At 48.9% G+C, this 21,023-nt stretch overlaps 1 protein-coding gene across 3 annotated transcripts in view; it reads right to left on the bottom strand.

Annotated features, from left to right (window-relative positions):
* The window catches only part of ARHGEF18 (Rho/Rac guanine nucleotide exchange factor 18), a 100,102-nt gene extending 98,167 nt beyond the window's left edge, over positions 1-1,935 (bottom strand). For all 3 annotated transcript variants that reach the window (XM_010806870.4, XM_010806868.4, XM_010806872.4), the window contains exon 1: positions 1,638-1,935. The gene's annotated coding sequence lies outside the window, so the exon portion shown is untranslated. The remainder of the gene's footprint in view (positions 1-1,637) is intronic.
* Between the last annotated feature and the right edge of the window lie 19,088 nt (positions 1,936-21,023).

Below are 21,023 nucleotides of genomic sequence, written 5' to 3'. Positions count from 1 at the left end.
GATGCACACGTGTGGCATGGGTGGAGAGTGCTCAGGATAGCCAGGCTGTGGGACAGGGACAAAATATGAGAGAATGGGCAAGGTGGACAGTGTTTCAGAGTGCCTACTGTATGCTGGGCACTGAGCCATGCTCTCACATGCAAGATCCACAGCACAGCACATTCTATGGAGGAGCACAGACAAAGCCAGAGCAGTGCGGACACTTGCCTACAGCCACGCAGACACAGGGGAGTGCAGCTCTGAACCCACAACTGGCCGACACAGCCATCCTTCCATCCGCAGCAGTACTGAGCGCTGGCAGGTGTCTGGCCCTGTGTCGGAGCTTGGGGGGTGGAGTGGGGGCAATGTCCCAGACCAGATGCACTGATGGGTTTGAGATTGATATTCCACGGGTGCTTCAAGGTCCAGTGAAAAGCCTGCCTCTGCCAGGAAGTCCTCCCAGATGGACTCACTCACTCCAGTGGCTGGGGAGCTCAAGGTGCTTGGCAGCGGGGGAAGTGCTCCCTTGGCTGCCAGTGGTTGTCAAGGTTTTCCTCAGAACCACGGGTGACCTGGCCAGTGGAACTCTCTGAGGAGCCTCCGCTCTCTGAGTGCAGCATTCGAGGCCTTTTTGATGTGCCCCTAGCCTAACCCCACCAGCTCCATCATCCCTGGCTCCAGCCTTCCACTCTAAATCCATCCCACTCCTGGCTGCTTCTGGGCCACCTTCCCAGACCCTGATGGCCGTGTTGGCACTGGGGCCGGGAGGAAGCAGCAGGCCTGGGTGTGCCCTTTCAGAAACCACATCCTTTCTACCCAACCTCACCCCACCCCAGGCAGCTGGGTGTGAAGGCTCCCGGTGGAGGGCCAAGGTGGGACCTGGGGCGCCTCCCCAAGTGGAGGGCTCCAACCAGGAGGGCTGCCTGGGTGGTGGGACCTCCTTCTTTGATGACCTTGGAAGACTAGGATAAGGATGTCCTTGGTCATCAGTGGGAGTTTGTTCTGAAAGTCAGACTCCCCCAACGCCACTATCTGGATTATGTTTCAGGGAGGTCTGAGACCTCTCTGGGGCTTCCAGGGTGGCTCAGTGGTAAAACAATCCATCTGTCAATGCAGGAGATGTGGGTTTGATCCCTGGGTCAAGAAGATCTTCTGGATGAGGAAATGGCAACCCACTCCAGTATTCTTGACTGGAGAATTCTATGGACAGAGGAGCCTGGTGGGCTGCAGTCCATGGGGTTGCAAAGAGTCGGACATGACTGAGCGACTAAGCACAGCACACACATAACCTCTCTTCTCACCCCACATCTCTAGTTTAAGAACAAAAGCATCTTTGACTGACTTTGCCTCCGGGAGCCTAATCCCATCTCCCAATTTATCCCCTGTTCCTTGTCCCCCGAGCAGACTTTGGCTACAAGGGGGCCATCCTTCTCTCTTGCTCTTATTGATTATGGACCCCAGCCCGATGAGTTGACTTCTTAAAACCACAGACATTTGCAGAGCAAAGATTCAAGTCAAACAGCCTCCCCAACCCACTCAGGAAGCGGGCTGACTAGAAGGTGGAGAGAAATTGTAGATGGGCTCTCTGCTGCCCCTGAGGCCCCCCTCCCACCGCTGTTCATCCATCTGTCCCGCACTCCCCAGGGATGGTCACTCACCAGATGGAGCCTTGTCCTCGCTGCTGTGGGTGCCCCAGCTTGGTGTACTAGCTCCCGCAGCCCCCACGACCCTTGGCTAGGGCTTTGAGCTGGCCCCAGGGGAGCATCTGTGGGCCAGAGCCCGGGTTAAGCCACAGGATGACCCAACTCTGCCCCAACTTCCTCTTCCTCAATCGCCTGCCTGCCTGCCTGGCGCCTCTACCCCCCTGTCGTGGGCTGAGGCACGGATGCGAGTGCAGCACAGGACAGGGTTTTAAAAGAGGGAGCTCTCCCCCCTCCACTCAGCAACACCCCGCCCCGTGCATGCAGGCATCTTGAGATGGGGTAGCAGACTGGGGATGTGGAGGGCAGTCTCAGCACTCTCCCCACCCCCCACTTCCTGTGGAACCCACTGCCAAAGAGGTATAGAGGGCTGGGGCCTCCCCCCAGCATGTGGGACACGCCAGTCATGTGTATCCACGGCGACACAGGCACTCACATACACGCACGGCAACACGAGCATACACACGGTTACATGGGGCATACGGAGGCACCTGCGTCCCCAGGGTGCACTGGTAAAAGGTGAGTAACCACCTCTCTTGACCACACACACACACACAGACACATACACTCAAAGCTGTGATGCATAGCATTTGTTGATTTTGTAGGGGCTTCCCTGGTGGCTCAGTGGTAAAGAATCTGCCTGCCAACGCAGGAGACAAGGGTTCGATCCCTGGGTTGGAAAGATACGCTGGAGGAGGGCATGACAACCCACTCCAGTATTCTTGCTTGGGAAATCCCATGGATAGAGGAGCCTGGCAGGCTACAGTCCATGGGGTTGCAAAGAGTCGGACATGACTGAGCAAATGGGCATGCAGCTGGCGTGTGGTGTAAATACTCCCATCATGACTGATTTCAACTGCCAACCTGATGTCATTCTGCATGGGGTGAGGAAGAGATGCTCAGGCTTGCCTCCGGCATGCCACTAGAGTGGACACCTGGGCACTTGGATTCTTACAGAGAGACATGTGCCCCCAGGTTTGCAGGTGTGTAGGTATCTGTGGGTCCCCAAGATGTGGGAGTGTGTGGACAGAGCAGTCTGCCCACAGACACCCCTGGGTGCATGCAAGGTCCACGCGGGCTCCTTGGCACTCAGAGACAGGTGGTGTATAGACACAGACGATATACTCATGCAGACTCAGGAAAACTCAAGTGTGGGGACATGCACCTGGAAGCTAAGGTTAGAAGGAGCCCATAACAGCACAGAGACAGGCAGAGCCAGCGGTCCTGGCTCACGAAAGCCCATTCTTTTAAAAACACATGTAAAAGTTATTATTTATTGGTTTATATTTGGCTATACTGGGTCTTTGCTGCAGTGCTTGGACTTTCTCCAGCTGAGGCTTGGGCTTCTCATTGTGGGGGCTTCTCTTATTGCAGAGCACAGGCTCTAGGGCGTGCGGGCTTCAGTAGTTGCAACACACGGGCTCAGTAGTTGTGGCATGCAGACTTAGTTGCCCTGTGGCATGTGGGATATTCCCAGACTAGGGATGGAACGTGTGTCCCCTGCATCGGCAGGTAGATTCTTAACCACTGAACCACCAGGGGAGCCCCATATTCTAAAATGTTTAGGAATTTCGTGAGCCGGTTGTTAAATGCAGCTATCATAAAAATTTGATGATTTGAATTGACAAAAGTAATAACACCACTTAAATCTCTCATCATGTACTTAATGCTCCTGAACTGCATGCTTAAAAATGGTTAAGTGGTACACTTTGCATCACGATGTTTTACCGTAATAAAATTGAAAAGAAACGCATTACTTCCTAATTATTTTGCTCCATTTTCCTCTTACTCATGCTTTTGAGGTTATTTATGGCTACTGAGCGACTTCACTTTCACTTTTCACCTTCATGCACTGGAGAAGGAAATGGCAACCCACTCCAGTGTTCTTGCCTGGAGAATCCCAGGGACAGAGGAGCCTAGTGGGCTGCCATCTATGGGGTTGCACAGAGTCGGGCACAACTGAAGCAACTTAGCGGCAGCAGCAGCGTGGCTACTGAAACTGCTTGATGGAAACAGTATATAAAGGCATTATATACTAGTCCATATCTATATATCTGTATGGAAGTATCTCTCTATTAAGGTATATATTTGTATACTGGACTACATCTTTGTAATTCTGTGTTTGGTGACATCACATTGGTACTTTGAAACTGAGGGTATTTATACCATGCAAATGGGCAAATCAACACTTTCCACCCAAGAGCTGGCTGTTAACTATTTACCAGCACACCACTGCACAGAGTGTGCACATCTGCACGTGTGACATTGCATGCATGAATGCAGGAGCTTACAGGGGCACACACCACACACCAGAGACACACACAAGCATGACAGGCTCCTGGACACCTGGAAACAGGAACCTGTAGAGACTCACTCAGAGAGGGGCATGCAAGGAGACACAAATACAGACCCCTGTGTTCATGCTGTGAACAAATAGCTTACAAATAGCCGTGAAAAGAAGAGAAGTGAAAAGCAAAGGAGAAAAGGAAAGATATAAGCATCTGAATGCAGAGTTCCAAAGAAGAGCAAGAAGAGATAAGAAAGCCTTCCTCAGCGATCAATGCAAAGAAATAGAGGAAAACAACAGAATGGGAAAGACTAGAGATCTCTTCAAGAAAATTAGAGATACCAAGGGAACATTTCATGTAAAGATGGGCTCGATAAAGGACAGAAATGGTATGGACCTAACAGAAGCAGATGATATTAAGAAGAGGTGGCAAGAATACACAGAAGAACTGTACAAAAAAGATCTTCACGACCAAGATAATCACGATGGTGTGATCACTGACCTAGAGCCAGACATCCTGGAATGTGAAGTCAAGTGGGCCTCAGAAAGCATCACTATGAACAAAGCTAGTGGAGGTGATGGAATTCCAGTTGAGCTATTCCAAATCCTTAAAGATGATGCTGTGAAAGTGCTTCACTCAATATGCCAGCAAATTTGGAAAACTCAGCAGTGGCCACAGGACTAGAAAAGGTCAGTTTTCATTCCAATCCCAAAGAAAGGCAATGCCAAAGAATGCTCAAACTACCGCACAATTGCACTCATCTCACACGCTAGTAAAGTAATGCTCAAAATTCTCCAAGCCAGGCTTCAGCAATACGTGAACCGTGAACTTCCAGATGTTCAAGTTGGCTTTAGAAAAGGCAGAGAAACCAGAGATCAAACTGTCAACATCTGCTGGATCATTGAAAAAGCAAGAAAGTTCCAGAAAAACATCTATTTCTGCTTTATTGACTATGCCAAAGCCTTTGACTGTGTGGATCACAGTAAACTGTGGAAAATTCTGAAAGAGATGGGAATAGCAGACCACCTGACCTGCCTCTTGAGAAACCTATATGCAGGTCAGGAAGCAACATTTAGAACTGGACATGGAACAACAGACTGGTTCCAAATAGGAAAAGGAGTACGTCAAGGCTGTATATTGTCACCCTGCTTATTTAACTTCTATGCAGAGTACATCATGAGAAATGCTGGGCTGGAAAAAGCACAAGCTGGACTCAAGATTGCCGGGAGAAATATCAATAGCCTCAGATATGCAGATGACACCATCCGTATGACAGAAAGTGAAGAGGAACTAAAAAGCCTCTTGATGAAAGTGAAAAAGGAGAGTGAAGAAGTTGGCTTAAAGCTCAACATTCAGAAAACGAAGATCATGGCATCTGGTGCCATCACTTCATGGGAAATAGATGGGGAAACAGTGGAAACAGTGTCAGACTTTATGTTTTGGGGCTCCAAAATCACTGCAGATGGTGACTGCAGCCATGAAATTAAAAGACGCTTACTCCTTGGAAGGAAAGTTATGACCAACCTAGATAGCATATTGAAAAGCAGAGACATTACTTTGCCAACAAAGGTCCGTCTATCAAGGCTATGGTTTTTCCAGTGGTCATGTATGGATGTGAGAGGTGGACTGTGAAGAAAGCGGAGTGCTGAAGAATTGATGCTTTTGAACTGTGGTTTTGGAGAAGACTCTTGAGAGTCCCTTGGACTTCGAGGAGATCCAACCAGTCCATTCTAAAGGAGATCAGTCCTGGGTGTTCATTGGAAGGACTGACGCTGAAGGTGAAACTCCAATACTTTGGCCACCTCATGCAAAGAGTTGACTCATTGGAAAAGACTCTGATGCTGGGAGGGATTGGGGGCAGGAGGAGAAGGGGACGACAGAGGATGAGATGGCTGGATGGCATCACTGACTCAGTGGACGTGAGTCTGAGTAATCTCCGGGACTTGGTGATGGACAGGGAGGCCTGGCGTGCTGCAGTTCACGGGGTCACAAAGAGTCGGACACGACTGAGTGACTGAACTGAACTGTGTTCATGCACACATGGTCACACTTGAGCAAGTGCCATCACGATGGGGCGTGACGGACACACACACATTGAACACCTCTGGACATACAGGGGCCATGCTGTGCTTCGTTGCTCAGTGGTGTCCAATTCTCTGCAACCCCATGGATTGTAGCCCTCCAGGCTCCTCTGTCCATGGGGATTCTCCAGGCAAGAATACTGGAGTGGGTTGCCATGCCCTCCTCCAGGGGATCTTCCGAACCCAGGGATTGAACCCAGGTTTCCCGCATTACAGGCAGATTCTTTACCATCTGAGCCACCAGGGAAGCCCAAGAATACTGAAGTGGGTAGCCTATCCCTTCTCCATGGGGATTTTCCCGACCCAGGAATTGAACTGGGATCTCCTGCATTGCAGGCCGACTCTTTACCAGCTGAGCTAAAGGAGATCATGCAATGACTCACACATACATGCACACACACAAGATGTAGGCACTGGGCACCCATGAGAACATGCATGGAGACACAGACACACTGCTTATCCTGTGACATCTTCCCCAAAGCCACCAACACGTGGACCCAGGGGCCCTTCAACACGAACCCTCATTGATCCAGAACTTCACTCTTGTCCTCAGGGACACACGTGGGACCGTCCACAGAAGACGAAACACCCGAGACACAAGCAGACAGGAAAGCACACAGATTCACATGCACCACCTATTCATTCTGCAACCGGTCGATTATTTGTTTAATGCAACACACATTGATTGAGCGCCTACTGTATGCCAGGCACTTTTGTGGGTGTGGGATTACCATAAATAATACAGATGCAGTTCCTTCTTGGGGTGGGGGGAGGCTCATGGTTCAGTGGGGAAGGCAAACTGTGAATCAGGAAACAGACCCGCGAGGTAACTTCAGATGGTGTTCATTGCTGCGACAGGAAGTAAACCTTGTTATGTGACCGAGACTGGGTGGGGGTGATGGCCGCTTCAGCGAGGGTGGGATGGGGGAGGGGAGGTCAGGGAAGGCTCTCGGAGCTGAGACCTGATTGCCCAGTGGCCAGGCATGGAAATGAAGAGCTGTGGGGAAAGGGCATTCCCGGTGGTGGGAACTGCAGGGACAAAGGCTCAGAGGCAGGTCTGAGCTTTGGCATGTTTGAGGAGTAGGAGGAGGCCCGCGTGACTGGGGGGAGGCTGGTGGTGACAGAGGCTGTGAGGCTGTTGGAGTTTGGGGGAGCCTTGGGGGACCAGGTTGTAGGTGTGATTGCTGGGCACCACTAGAGGGGTTCAAGCCGGGGATGAATTGGAAGCGGTGGGGACAAGGTGACTCAGGATGAGGGAGCCCAGAGAGTCCCAGAGATGGTCACAGTGTGGTGCTGGGAGGGAAAGTGGGTTCAGGATCCTACAGCAGAGAGGGAGCACTGCTCTCTGCCTCTGTCCATCTTTCTCTCATTTCATCTTTATCACAGTCTTTCCTCCTCTCTTTCTCTCCATGCCTCTCTGTTCTTGGGCTTCCCAGGTGGCACTAGTGGTAAAGAACCTGCCTGCCAATGCAGGAGACATAAGAGACACAGGTTCAATTCCTGGGTTGGGAAGATCCTCTGGAGGAGGGCATGGCAACCCACTCCAGTATTCTTGCCTGGAGAATCCCATGGACAGAGGAGTCTGGTGGGCTTCTGTCCATGGGGTGACAAAGAATCAGACCAAAGCAATTTAGCACAGCACACATTCTCTCTTTTTAGTCTCCTCTTCCCGGGCTCTCCCTCCCCCAGAATTTAAGCTCTCTCAAGCTTCTCCGCTGACTCTACTGTCCCCTTTCTGAACACCCCCCCACCCCCTGCTGCGCCACCTCCGGGTCCTGCTCTTCCCTCTTATGGCCAAAAGTCTTGAGAGTGCTATTGAGACTCTTAATCCGGGCTTCCTCACCAGATGCACTCTGGTCTCCACCCCCCAGAGACCCATTGCCTCCCTGCCCAGGTCCCCACCTACTCCTGGAGGCTCAACCATGCGCGTTTGGCTCCCCTCTCCCCACCCAGAACGAGGGCTCACCTCCACAAGGCTCCCCCCAGCCCCTGCCTGCACTACCCTTTCCCACTTTCCTTGTTGGTGAAATATACATGACACAAAATTCACCATTCTAACCATTTTAAAGTGCACAGCTCAGTGGTATCAGGTTCCTTCCCACTGTTGCTCAACCATCCCCACCATCCATCACCAGAACTTTGTCATCTCCCCAAACTGAAACTCTGTCCCCAGGAAGCACTCACTCCCCATCCCCTCCCCCAGCCCCTGGCCCCACCATCTACTTCCTGTCTCTGTGGATCTGACTCCTCCGGGGACCTCCTGAGGGTGGGATCTCACAGCATTTTGTGTCATATACTTTTGTGTCATGTTTATTTCTCTGAGCATCATGTCCTCAAGTTTCATCTCGTTGTAGCACATGCTGGAAATTTCCTGAATATTCCACCACGTGGATGGATCACGTTTTGTTTGTCCATTTATCTGATGATGGACACTTGAATTGTTTCTACCTTCTGGTTATTGTGATGATGCTTCTGTGGACACAGGTGTACAAATATCAGTTTGACTTCTGATTTTCAATCCTTTATCTTCTGCTGGTGAGTTTTAAACCCAGACATGGGAAGGGATCCTGGCTCATGACATGGATCATGTCAAGATCTTCATGACCCAGGACATGAGCTCCAGACATCTGGCTCTAGGTGAGCTCCTTGCTGCCATCATGGTTATCTGGGTCATGAAGATCTTTTTTGTATAGTTCTTCTGTGTATTCTTGCTACCACTAGGACAGAAATGCTGCTGCTGCTGCTGCTAAGTCGCTTCAGTCGTGTCCGACTCTGTGCGACCCCAGACACGGCAGCCCATCAGGCTCCACCGTCCCTGGGATTCTCCAGGCAAGAACACTGGAGTGGGTTGCCATTTCCTTCTCCAATGCATGAAAGTGAAAAGTGAAAGCGAAGTCGCTCAGTCGTATCTGACTCTTAGCGACCCCATGGACTGCAGCCTACCAGGCTCATCCGTCCATGGGATTTTCCAGGCAAGAGTACTGGAGTGGGGTGCCATTGCCTTCTCCGTGGACAGAAATGGTACGGACCAAACAGAAGCAGAAGATATTAAGAAGAGGTAGCAAGAATACACAGAAGAACTATACAAAAAAGATCTGGCATATTGAGTGCAGCACTTTCACAGCATCATGTTTTAGGATTTGAAATAGTTCAACTGGAATTCCATCACCTCCTTTAGCTTTGTTTGTAGTGATGCACATCAGACGTGGCTTTTCCAGGATGTGGCCTCTCCTGAGATGAAATGGGAGCCGCTCAGCAGTCCTCCGAAGAGATAGCAGCTCTTGTTCCTAACCCTGACGTGGGGCGGGCACAGAGGAGCCAAGCCTTAGCACCTTCTTGTTCCGAGGAGGCCCTCGTGAGCCCCATCAAATTCCCCAGTCCCAGGTCATCCTGAGAGGGGCCTGCTAGCCCCTTGCTCCTTGCTGCCTGTCCCCAGATCCCTGGCACTCCCTCCACATGAGCCCACTGGCCATCCCTGATCATACCCCCTCCATGTGGGGGGGATCCTCAGCCATCAGCACCCAGCCCAGATGCCCCCCTCTTCTTTCCAAAGCTGTTCTGGCCCCGACCCCCACCTGGACTCACTAGGTCAGCCGAGCTGGCACCATGATCGAGACCCTGGCTCTGCCTCCTGGGGCCTGGGGCCTGGGGCCCTGGGCGGGCCTGTGGGTCAGGCACTGGCGGGAGTGCATGCACACGCATCCTCATCCTCGTGGAGCTGAGCACGGTGCAGGCACAGCTGTCTGCTGAGGTGGGTGCTGCCCCAGACCCAGGGACGGGGTCCTTGTGCGGAGCCCTCTGTTTCCCTGGGCAGGTCCCCGTTCCCACCTGTGTTCTCACGCACAGGTCAAACAGGCAAAGCAGCTGGACTCAGTGATGCCAGTGACCCTTTGCAGCTGCAGAGCACAGGCCAAGCTGCTTCCGGGTGCCAGAGGCTCTAGTAGGAGCAAGATGAGGCGGCAGCTGGGATCTGTGTGCCCAGGGTGGAAGGCAAGTGCCTTTCCTGGCCACTGGGGAAAGGAGAGGGATCTGGCAGGAATGGGCTGTGAGGCTGGCATGCGCCCAGCAAAGAGGTTGCCAGGGCACAGGACACAAACAGCTTTATCTCCAGGCTGTAGGTGCTATTACTGAATTAGCCACTAGAGGGCAGTGCTTTCCTGGGGCTTCTCGGGCTAAATTAAGACCACAGTGAGATTAAAAAAGGGAAAGCCAGGTCAGGGATAGGACTTCCAAGGTGGAAGGGTTAAAGCCATGGCTTGAGTTAGAGAGGAAGGTAGGTATGGAGGGGCTTCCCAGGTGGCGCTAGTGGTAAAGAACTCCCTGCCAGTGCAGGAGACAACAGAGATGAGTTTGATCCCTGGGTCGGGAAGATGCTCTGGTGGAAGGCATGGCAACCCACTCCAGTGTTCTTGCCTGGAGAATCCCATGGACAGCGAAGCCTGGCGGGCGGCAGTCCATAGAGTCTCAAAGAGTTGGACACGACTGGAGTGACTTAGCATGCATGTGTATGGAACACAGATGGACTGTTTACCTTTCTTTCTCCTACTGTTCATAGAGATGTGATGGGGCGAAATATTTCTGTGTTACAAGGAAAAAAAAAAACAAAAACCAGAAGAGTGAAAGATAAAATGTAAAAAAACAAGAGCCCCCACCCCCAAGTCAACATATGTGGTAGAATGAATTTCAAGGCTACTTTTACAACTTAGGCTTAAAAACCTGTTTTTGTTGTTGTTGCTGCTGTTTTGGTTTTTAAAACTAAGACAGTAAACTTGGAAGGCATAAATGAAAGAAATATAAGATTATATATAAATCTACAAAATCTTAGGGAAATAATATTATAAATAAAAGCAACAAGTAAAAAATCAATTAGTAGATACTTCCCTGGTGGTCCCGTGGTTAACAATCCTCCCGACAATGCAGGGGACACAGGTTTGATCCCTGGGGAAGTTCCCACATGCCTTGGGACAACCAAAACTGTGAGCCACAATTACTGAAGCCTGAGTGCCTTAAAGCCTGTGCTCTGCAACAAGAGCAGCCCCTGCCTGCCACAACTAGAGAAAGTTGGTGCACAGCAATGGAAACCCTTTTGGCTAAAAATAAATTTAAAAATCAATTAGTCTGAGAAGAGTTAGTACCTTCATATATAAAGAGTTTCTACACATTGATAAGAAAAAGACAAAGAACATAAACAGGAAATTTAGAAAGGATATGAGCAGACACTTCTCAGACCCTAAAGCCAAAGAACATGTTAAAATACATCCCCCAGGAGCCCAGAGAGTGCAAATTTCAGTAATGATGAGCTATCACTTCACACCCAAGCAAGTGGCAAAAACAACAGTCAAGAAGAGGGAAAGCATGTATTTCATGTTCCCCTGGAGAAGGGAAAGGCTACCCACTCCAGTACTCTGGCCTGGAGAAGTCTGTGGACTATATAGTCCATGGGGTCACAAAGAGTTGGACACGACCGAGCGGCTTTCACTTTCACTTACTGTAGTTAAATTGTAACAGAAATCATAAAGTTTGTGAAATCCTACATGTTTAACTTGTCCATCACATTGGAAATCTGGTATTTTCTAAAACTGAGCAAAGAAACTCTTGCAAGCAATTATCATAAATTAAAAAATTTATTTTTAAATGGAGGGCAATTGCTTTACAATGTTGTTCTGGCTCCTGCTGCACAACAATGTGAATTGGCCATAAGTATACACATATCCCCTCCCTCTTGAGTCTGCATCTCACCCCTCTGTTTCCCACCACTCTAGGTCACCACAGAGTACTGAGCTGAGATAAAATATTTTAAAAAGTGAGGAAAAAACATGAAAAATTGGCAACACCTGCTGCTGACAGAGATGAAGAGAAAGGGGTACTGGCACATCTTATCATATACCAATATTTAGTTATTCTTCCTCTAACAGTATAAACCAGAAACAGTCACAGGTGAGGCTATCTGTGTGAAAATTAATAAACAGAAGGCTCATTAAAAATGGAGTAAGATAGAGAACAGACATATGGTTGCCAAGGGGATGGTTGCCAAGGGGGTAGGGGTGGGGGAGGAATGGATTGGGAGTTTGGTAGGCACCTTTTTTCCCCTAACCCTGAAAACCACTGATATCTTCTCTGTCTTTATGGTATTGTTTTTCTTCTCTGTCTTTATGGAATTATTCAGCTTTTTTTTTTTTTTAAGGCAAAACAAAACCCACTTATTTATTTAATTTGTTTCTTTGGCTGTGCCAGGGTCTTGGTTGCAGCATGCAGGATCTTTAGTGGCAACATGTGGGATCTAGTTCCCTGGCCAGGGATTGAACACGCCCCCTGCACTGGGAGCAGAGTCTCAGCCACTGAACCACCAGGGAAGTATCAGAATCATTCAGTGTTTTAGCCTTGAGTCTGACCTTTTCTGCTTGTGCATTCAAGATTTGTCTCTGTTGCTTGTGTATTGATGATTCCTTTCTGTCTCTCAGCATTATATGATATATACGGCTGCCTGCTTACCCATTCACCCACTGAAGGTCATTTAAAGTGTATCTCGGGACTTTCCTCGTGGTCCAGTGGTTAAGAATCTGTCTGCCAATGCAAGGGACACTAGCTTGATCCCTGGTCTGTGGAGATTCCACAGGCCGTGGGGCAACTAAGCCCATGTGCTGAGGCCCGCACACCTAGAGCCCATGATACACAATGAAAGAAGACGCTGCGGTGAGCCCCACACCGAAGCTGGAGCGTGGTCCCTGCTCGCCGCAACCAGAGGAAGGCCGTGTGCAGCAGGGAAGACCTAGCACGGTCAAAAATAAATATATATTTTAAACAACTGTATCTGGTGGTTGGTGATTATGAATAATGCCACTATAAGCATTTGTGCTGAAGGTTCTGTGTGACACAAGCTTTCATTTCTCTTGGGACAGTATCTAAGGACGGCATTGCTGGGTCATATCTGTAAATGTGTATTTACCTTGGTAAGAAAAATGTAAACTGTTTCACAAAGTAGTGTTAATAACGCACAATTTTGCATCCCCGTCAGCAGCATTTGAGAATTCTAGTTGCTCCAAACCCTTGGCAATACTTAGTGCTATCGTTTACTAATTTTAGCCGTTCCAAACAGTGTGTCATGGTCTCTCATTGGGTTAGGGTCCCTTTATAACATCAGAAAAAATTTTAAAAATAGTTACATTATTACCAAAGCTGGTTTCTTTCTTTTTAAATTGAAGTATAGTTGATTCACAGTATTATGTTAGTTTCAGGTGTACAACATAATGATTCACTATTTTTTGTAAATTATACTCCACTTAAAGTTACTATAAAATATTGGCTATATTTCCTGTGCTGTACAATATACCCCTGTAGATTTTTTATTTATTTTTATTTTATCTATTAAATGCTTTTATTTTAAATTTAAAAATATTTAATCTTTTAACTTAAAATTTTTCTTATTTAAAGACTTTTTAAAAAGTCTTTATTAAATTTGTTATAATATTCTTTCTATGCTTTGGGTTTTTGGCCCAGAGGCATGTGTGATCTTAGCTCCCTGACCAAGGATGGAGCCCACATGCCCTGCATTGGAAGGTGAAGTCTTAACCACTGGACCACCAGAGAAGTCCCAGTTATTTATTTTATACATAGTAGCTTGTGCCTCTTAATCCCTTACCCCTCTCTTACCCCTCCTCTCATTCCTTCCCTCCCTCTGACTAGTAACCACTAGTTAGTTCTCTATATTTGTAACATCAGACAATTTGAGTGATTACTCTTGGGTCTTTTAATATCCCTGGATGGAGAGTGAAGGTAATAGAGTCTGCAGGGGCTAAGAGTGTGGAATCTGGGTTCAACTTCCAATCCTGCCAATGACTTGCTGAGTGGGCAAGTGCCTATATCTGTCTGTCCCACAGTACCCCCACCTCATAACAGAGGTTTTGATGAGGTGACGCAGGTAAAGCGCTCAGAACAGAATATGGTTCACTGCAGGTATCAGGTAGGTTTCCTTGCCTTTGCTGCCAACAACCTTCTAACCTCAGGGTCTCTGCACCTGCAGATCCCTCTGTTGGACTAGTCCTTTTCTGGTGCCCTTTCAACTACATAATTGTGTGTGTGTGTGTGTGTGTGCGCGCATGCAGGCACATGCGCACGCAGGCAAAGAACTAAGATGATTTCATCAACATCTTTAATCCATCTGTATTTTTAAAACAAGGCAGCACCTGCCCTCATTATAAAAATAGACCTACCTATATGCAGGACACCTTATTTATTCATACAGGAGAGGGTCCTTTGCACAACTGTAGACTCAGGGCTTCCCTGGTAGCTCAGATGGTAAAGAATCCCCCTGCAATGCAGAAGACCTGGGTTCAGTCCCTGGGTTGGGAAGATCCTCTGGAGAAGGGAATGGCTACCCACTCCAGTATTCTGGCCTGGGAAATCCCATGGACAGAGGAGTCTGGTGGGCTGCAGTCCATGGGTACCCAGAGTTGGACATGACTAAGTGACTAACATTTTCACTTTGCACTTTTAGACTCAAGCTTGCTAGATAAAATAGAATTTGCTAGATTCTGTCTCTCTCTTTCTCCACGTATATGAATACATGTGCGTGCTAAGTTGCTTCAGTTGTGTCTGACCCTTTATGACCCTATGGACTGTAGCCTGGCAGGTTCCTATGTCCATGGGGATTCTCCAGGCAAGAATACTGAAGTGGGTTGCCATGCCCTCCTCCAGGGGATCTTCCCGACCCAGGGATTGAACCTGCATCTCTTACATCTCCTGCATTGGCAGGCGGGTTCTTTACCACTACTGCCACCTGTGTGTGTGTGTGTGTGTGTGTGTGTGTGTGTGTATAATATATTTAGGCTGTAGGATCTTAGTTCCCCAACCAGGGATCAAACCTGCGCCCCCTACATTGGAAGCATGGAGTCTTTTTTTTTTTTTTATTTTTAAACATTTCCCTGACTTTATTTACATTTTCTATTAAATACAATTTATTTTTTCTAGATCATTCAGAACTGTTGTATCAGTGATTACAGGCACCCCCAGTAATCACCCTTGCTTATTTGGAGAAGCAAGGAGTCTTAACCACTGGAACACCAGGGAAATCCCCAGACATCTTATAGTTTTATATGGCAGCCCTACTCACGGAACGTTTTGGGGTGACTCCCCACCCGCTGGGGGGCTGGATTCCGAGTTTAGACAGCAACACCAGGTGGGAGGCTGGCTGGGCCCCTTCTTGTGCCCACCCCTTACTGAGAACCCATTCCTTCCCTTGTTGTTGAACCCCCAGAGAAACCACAGAGGACGCGAGAGGCTCCAACAGGAAAACCACATCTTAATATAACCCAAGAACCCAATGTTCTCACAATGAGATGCCCACAGAAGCACAGCATGGTTTCTTTACATACTTCCAGTTGTAAGATGAGCCTGAAGTAGCTGGCCCTGCCTGTCTCCGCTAGTAACCTGGACTCAAGAGTCCTTCAGCTTCTTTCAGCCCAAGCTCCCTCTTGAGGTGTGTCTACCGTCATGACAGGGGGCAGGGGTCATCCTCCACTGCTGGGTGGGGCACACAGAGGCTGGAGAAAGATGGTTCCAAAACCTGCCTTCACACAACTGAGGTTGTCCACGGTGAGAGGTAGTGAGCCTCCCAACACCAGGGCTAATCAAGGTCATCCATGGTGAGAGGCAGTGAGCACCCCCACACCAGAGTTAATCAAGTCCCCTTCTAGGCAAAGTTAGGCTTTGAACTTTTAGATGCTGATTCTTCCCTTAAAAACTTCCTTTTCAAGAAAGTTTTTCTTTTTTGGCCCATGAAGCTCATCTTGGCTAAGAGAGCAGAGCAAGGGATCACCTATGTCCACCTTCCGGGTGAACCATGAGGAACAGCTTGTAAGTGCCTGGTAACCACCTAGCCCCATCAATCACGGAACAGTGGTTAGAACAGCAGCAGACTGTCCCCTGCCAGGCACAGTCAGCTTGAAACCCACCTTCCCATACAGTATATCTTGTGTTACCTATTAAGCACCTATTTTAAAGCAGATACTGTACCAGGTGTGGGAGACCCCTGCAGAACTCGAGTCTGCTAAGGACACAGAGATACAGGTAAGAACCAAGCTATATGGACTGAGCTCTAGCGGGAGTCGGGTGAACTTGGACTTGGGAGTCCAGGAAGGTGTCTTCATGGAGCCATGCTCAGCAGACTGTTAAAGAATGGGGGAGACTGGGGGATGCTGGGACAAGCTGCAGAGGAATCCAAAGTGAATTCACCTGTCTGCCACCAGCAGAACCACGAGGGGGAGAGACCATGATGAAGGATGCTAGAGACAGAGGCCACAGTGGGCTGGGCTGGAGGAGGTGGGGTTTTAAAAGTTTAGGTTTGGCACTAAGGGCAATGGGGAGCCATGGAAGGCTTTATCCAGGGGGCAGGTGGCAAGGTCTGGGGCTTGTTTAGAAATCCCTCTAGCTTGGTGGGGGCAGAATGGATAGAGGTTGCCCCAGCAAAGTGGAGAACAGGTCGGGGGAGGGCTATTATCCAGGGGATAGTGGGTGGTTGCTTAGCGGGGATGCAGGAGGGAGAGAAGTGGGTGGTTTTGAGGGGCATTCAGGCGGCAGAATGAGCTGGTTTTGGTGTAGAAGCCTGGTAGGGAAAGAGGGTGCCTCCTGGCTTTCAGCCTGGTTCCCTAGCAGACAGGCCCTGGGGGAGGCTCCGGCGGGGAGCGGGGTCGGGGGTCGGAGTCCAGTATCTCCACGCTTGGGATGCAAGGCTTCAGTTCCCGCCAGTCTATGGGTATAACGTCCCTGCCTGCTTCCCGCCATCTGCCTGTTTGTATTTCCCGTGCTTGGACTTTTCCAGCAACCCCTCTGGTCACCCTGGAAGGGAGGGGGCTGGGAAGAAGTCCCCCCTCCAGCAGCCAGCCCACTCCACAAGGCAGCGGCTGCCCTGGGCTGACGTTCTTCCTTTTCCTTCTGGTGGGGAGCCCGTGGCAGGTGTCTGGGAACCCTGGAGGAAGGGCAGGGCGTCTCAACCATGGGCCCTCTCTTCCCGTGCACTCATGGACTCAGGGGTCAAGGAAGCCGGTCTGCGTGTGGGGCTGGGGAGCTGGTCATCTGGCCAAGTGCACGCTGTGCGTATTGCCCTGCGGAAGGGGTCCTTACCTGCTGGAGCCTGCGCCTCTGCGGTGTGCGCTCCTCCTTCCTTCATTTGCCATCACAGCTGGAACTGCAGTATAGCACCAACCTGAGTTTGGTTTTTTTTTTTTGGTGAGAAATTGAGATTTATTTTGTCTTAAGTGAAATCTTTTTTTTTTTTTTTAAACAATGAAGATAGCAGATATTTGGCCTTAAAATCTAACATTTGTCATTATTGTGAAATTTGCACATGGACAATTTTTCTTTTTCAAATTTTTGCAATGTTTTGTTGGTTTCTGCCATACAACAATGTGAATCAGCCAAAATCATACATATATCTCCTCCCTTTTGAGGCTCTCTTCCCTCCTCCATCCCACCCCTCTAGGTCATCACAGAGTGCCAGACTGGGCTCTGTGTGTTATATACGGCAGTTTCTCACCAGCTATCCATTTTACACATGATGGTGTGTATATGTTGATGCTACTTTCTCCATTAATCCCACTTTCTCCCTCCTCCCCCGTGTCCACAAGTCTCTTCTCTACATCTGTATCTCGATTCCCTTCCTGCAAATAGGTTCATCAAAACCATTTTTCTAGATTCCACATGTGTGTGTTAATATATGCTATTTGTTTTCCTGTTTCTGACTCACTTCACTCTGTATAACAGGCTCTAGGTTCATTCACCTCACTAGGACTGACTCAAATACGTTCTTGTTATGGCTGAGTGATATTCCATTGTATATATGGACCATGTCTTCTTTGTCCATTCTTATATCGATGGCCATCTAGGTGGCTTCCACGTCCTGGCTATTGTACATTGTACCAGCCTGACCTAAAGATGGATTCCCAGCTTTCAGCTATTCTGTCTCTCCCCAGCTCCCTCTCCAAACTCTCTTCCTGTTTCATTGTTTCTGCTGTCTGCATTTTCTTGCCACTGTCTGAAATCATTTATTTCTCTTTTTACATCTGATTTACATTTATTTTTTTAATTTTAAAATGAAAAACTTTAAATTGGATTATAGTTGATTTACAATGTCATGTTAGTTTCAGGTGTACAGCAAAGTGAATCAGTTACACACACACATATATCCATTCTTTCTTTTTTAAAGATTCTTTTCTCATACAGCTCATTACAGAGTATTGAGTAAAAGTCCCTGTGCTATACAGCAGGTTCTTATTAGTTATCCATTATATTGGCACCCCACTCCAGTACTCTTGCCTGGAAAATCCCATGGACGGAGGAGCCTGGTAGGCTGCAATCCATGGGGTCACTAAGAGTCAGATACGACTGAGCGACTTCACTTTCACCTTTCACTTTCATGCACTGGAGAAGGATATGGCAACCCACTCCGGTGTTCTTGCCTGGAGAATCCCAGGGATGGCCGAGCCTGGCGGGCTGCCGTCTATGGGGTCGCACAGAGTCGGACACGACTGAAGCGACTTAGCAGCAGCAGCAGCATATATATAAATATATAAATTTAAAATGTTTTATTAGAGTGCAGTTGGTTTACAATGTTGTGTTAGTTTCTGCTGTATCTGAAATCATTTCTTGCTCTGCACATGTTAACCTGCCTTCTGCATGTGAATGCAAGTTTTGGGGGAGCAGGGGCTTTATGCCTATTTCCTTTGCCTGCTAGGCATGCTGGAGAAGGCAATGGCAACCCACTCCAGTACTCTTGCCTGGAAAATCCCATGGACGGAGGAGCCTGGAAGGCTGCAGTCCATGGGGTCGAGAAGAGTCGGACACGACTGAGGGACTTCACTTTCACTTTTCACTTTCATGCATTGGAGAAGGAAATGGCAACCCACTCCAGTGCTCTTGCCTGGAGAATCCCAGGGATGGGGGAGCCTGGTGGGCTGCCGTCTATGGGGTTGCACAGAGTCGGACACGACTGATGCGACTTAGCAGCAGCAGCAGCTAGGCTTGCACTAGGTGCTCAATAAATATTTGATAAAAGAAAGAAGGAGACTTCCCTGGTGGTCCAGTGGTTAACACATCTGCCTGCCAATGCAGAGGATGAGGGTTTGAGCCCTGGTCAGTGAAAATCCCACATGCCACGGGGCAACTAAGGCCACTCACCACCACTGCTGAAGCCCATGTGCCCTACATCCCCTGCTCTGCAATGAGAGATGCCAGCACAACGAGAAGCTCAAGCACCAGAGAAAGACCCCGAGCAGCAACTGAGACCCAGTGCAGAAAAAAATAAGTGAAAAGAAAGGAGAAACCCTTTGTCCCCAAGGGAGTAAGAGATAGATACTAGATAGGTTAACAACAGAAACAATATTGTCTAATATTTACTCAGCTTGAACAACAACAAAAGATAATTATGGAACCCTACTGTATGCTGGCACCATTTAGAACTGAGACACCAACAGAGCACGAAGCCCACAGACATTCTTGTCTGGAGTGATCTTTCGGGTAGTAGGGGAGAGAGAACAGAAATGAAAACTGAAGGAAGTTAAGGGAGCGAGTCAAGATACCTGAGAGAAGAGCGGTCTGGACAGAGGGCACAGCCTGTGCAAAGGTCCTGGGCAAGGACCTGGCCTGCCGTGCTGGAGGAACAGCCAGGAGGCCCATGCAGGTGGAGCAAAGTAAGCAAGGGGAGAGAGGGAGGAGGGAAGGGAGGGAGGGGATCGACCAGGTTGTCTAGCTTTGTGGGCTGCGGGAGCATTTGGGTTTTTGTTTTCCGTAAGATGGGAGCCCTGGAGGGCTGTGAGCAGAGGAGGAGGCGGGGCCTGACTCAGGTGCTCACGGGCGCCCTCCGGTGGTTGCTTCAGGGAGGACAGACTGTGAGAGCTGGGGTGGGAGCCGGGGATCAGTACTCCGAAGAGGACTGCATTGGTCCAGGTGAGCGATGCTGGGGCCTGACCAGGTGAGGGAGCGTGGGAAAAGGAAGTGGTTGGATTCTAGGTATATTTTGACGACTAAGCAGGTGTTAAGATTTGAAATCGGGTACAATTCAAGATTGAGGACGGACTGTTGGGGGGTGGGGTGTGCAAAAGTTTGTGCAAAACTTTTTCCTGTCTGTGTTGGCAGGTGGCTGGCTGGATTTGAGCTTTGAGTTTGTCTCTGGTCTCTACGGTGGCTCAGATGGTAAAGCGTCTGCCTACAATGCAGGAGATCTGGGTTCGATCCCTGGGTGGGGAAGATCCCCTGGAGAAGGAAATGGCAACCCTGGTCTCTACACTCTTGCAAGGCAAGGGCCCCCTTGTTTTCTGTTTTTCTTTCTGTTTTTTTTTTTTTTAATTGAAGTGTATATAGTTGATTTACAGTATTGTGTTACTTTCAGCTGCATAACAAAGTGATTCATATATATGTATATATGGCAACCCACTCCAGTATTCTTGCCAGGGTAATCCCATGGACAGAAGAGACTCTACAGTTTGCATGGGTGTATTGGAGTGTATTCTTTTTCAAAAAAACTTATTTATTTATTTTTGGCTGTGCTGGGTCTTTGCTTTGCTCAGGGTTTCTCTAGTTGCAGCAAGCAGGAGATAGACTCTTCACTGTGGTTCTTGGGCTTCTCAGTGAGGTGACTTCTGTTGCTGCGGAGCATGGGCTCTAGAGTGAGGGCTCAGTAGCTGTGGCGCATGGGTTTAGTGGTCCCTCGGCATGTGGGATCTCCTCGGACCAGGGATCGAACCCAAGTCTTCTCTATTGGCAGGTAGATTCTTGTTTACTGTGCCACCAGGGAAGTCTTTGGAGCATCTTCTTGCCTATGTGCTTATTAACACACAGATGTGTGCTTGAGCATGTCTGTGCATGTGCCCACGTGAACACACGTGTGTCCCCAGCATATCTGCATGTGTACCCAGGTCTAAGGATGTCCATGTGTGATGCCCATGAGCCTTCAAAGTTGGCCTATCCTGAGCCAAGGGATCTCC

The sequence above is a fragment of the Bos taurus genome, chromosome 7, assembly GCF_002263795.3.
Source record: "Bos taurus isolate L1 Dominette 01449 registration number 42190680 breed Hereford chromosome 7, ARS-UCD2.0, whole genome shotgun sequence".
Classification (NCBI taxonomy): Eukaryota; Metazoa; Chordata; class Mammalia; order Artiodactyla; family Bovidae; genus Bos; species Bos taurus.
This window is presented reverse-complemented; position numbering and strand designations above follow the sequence as displayed.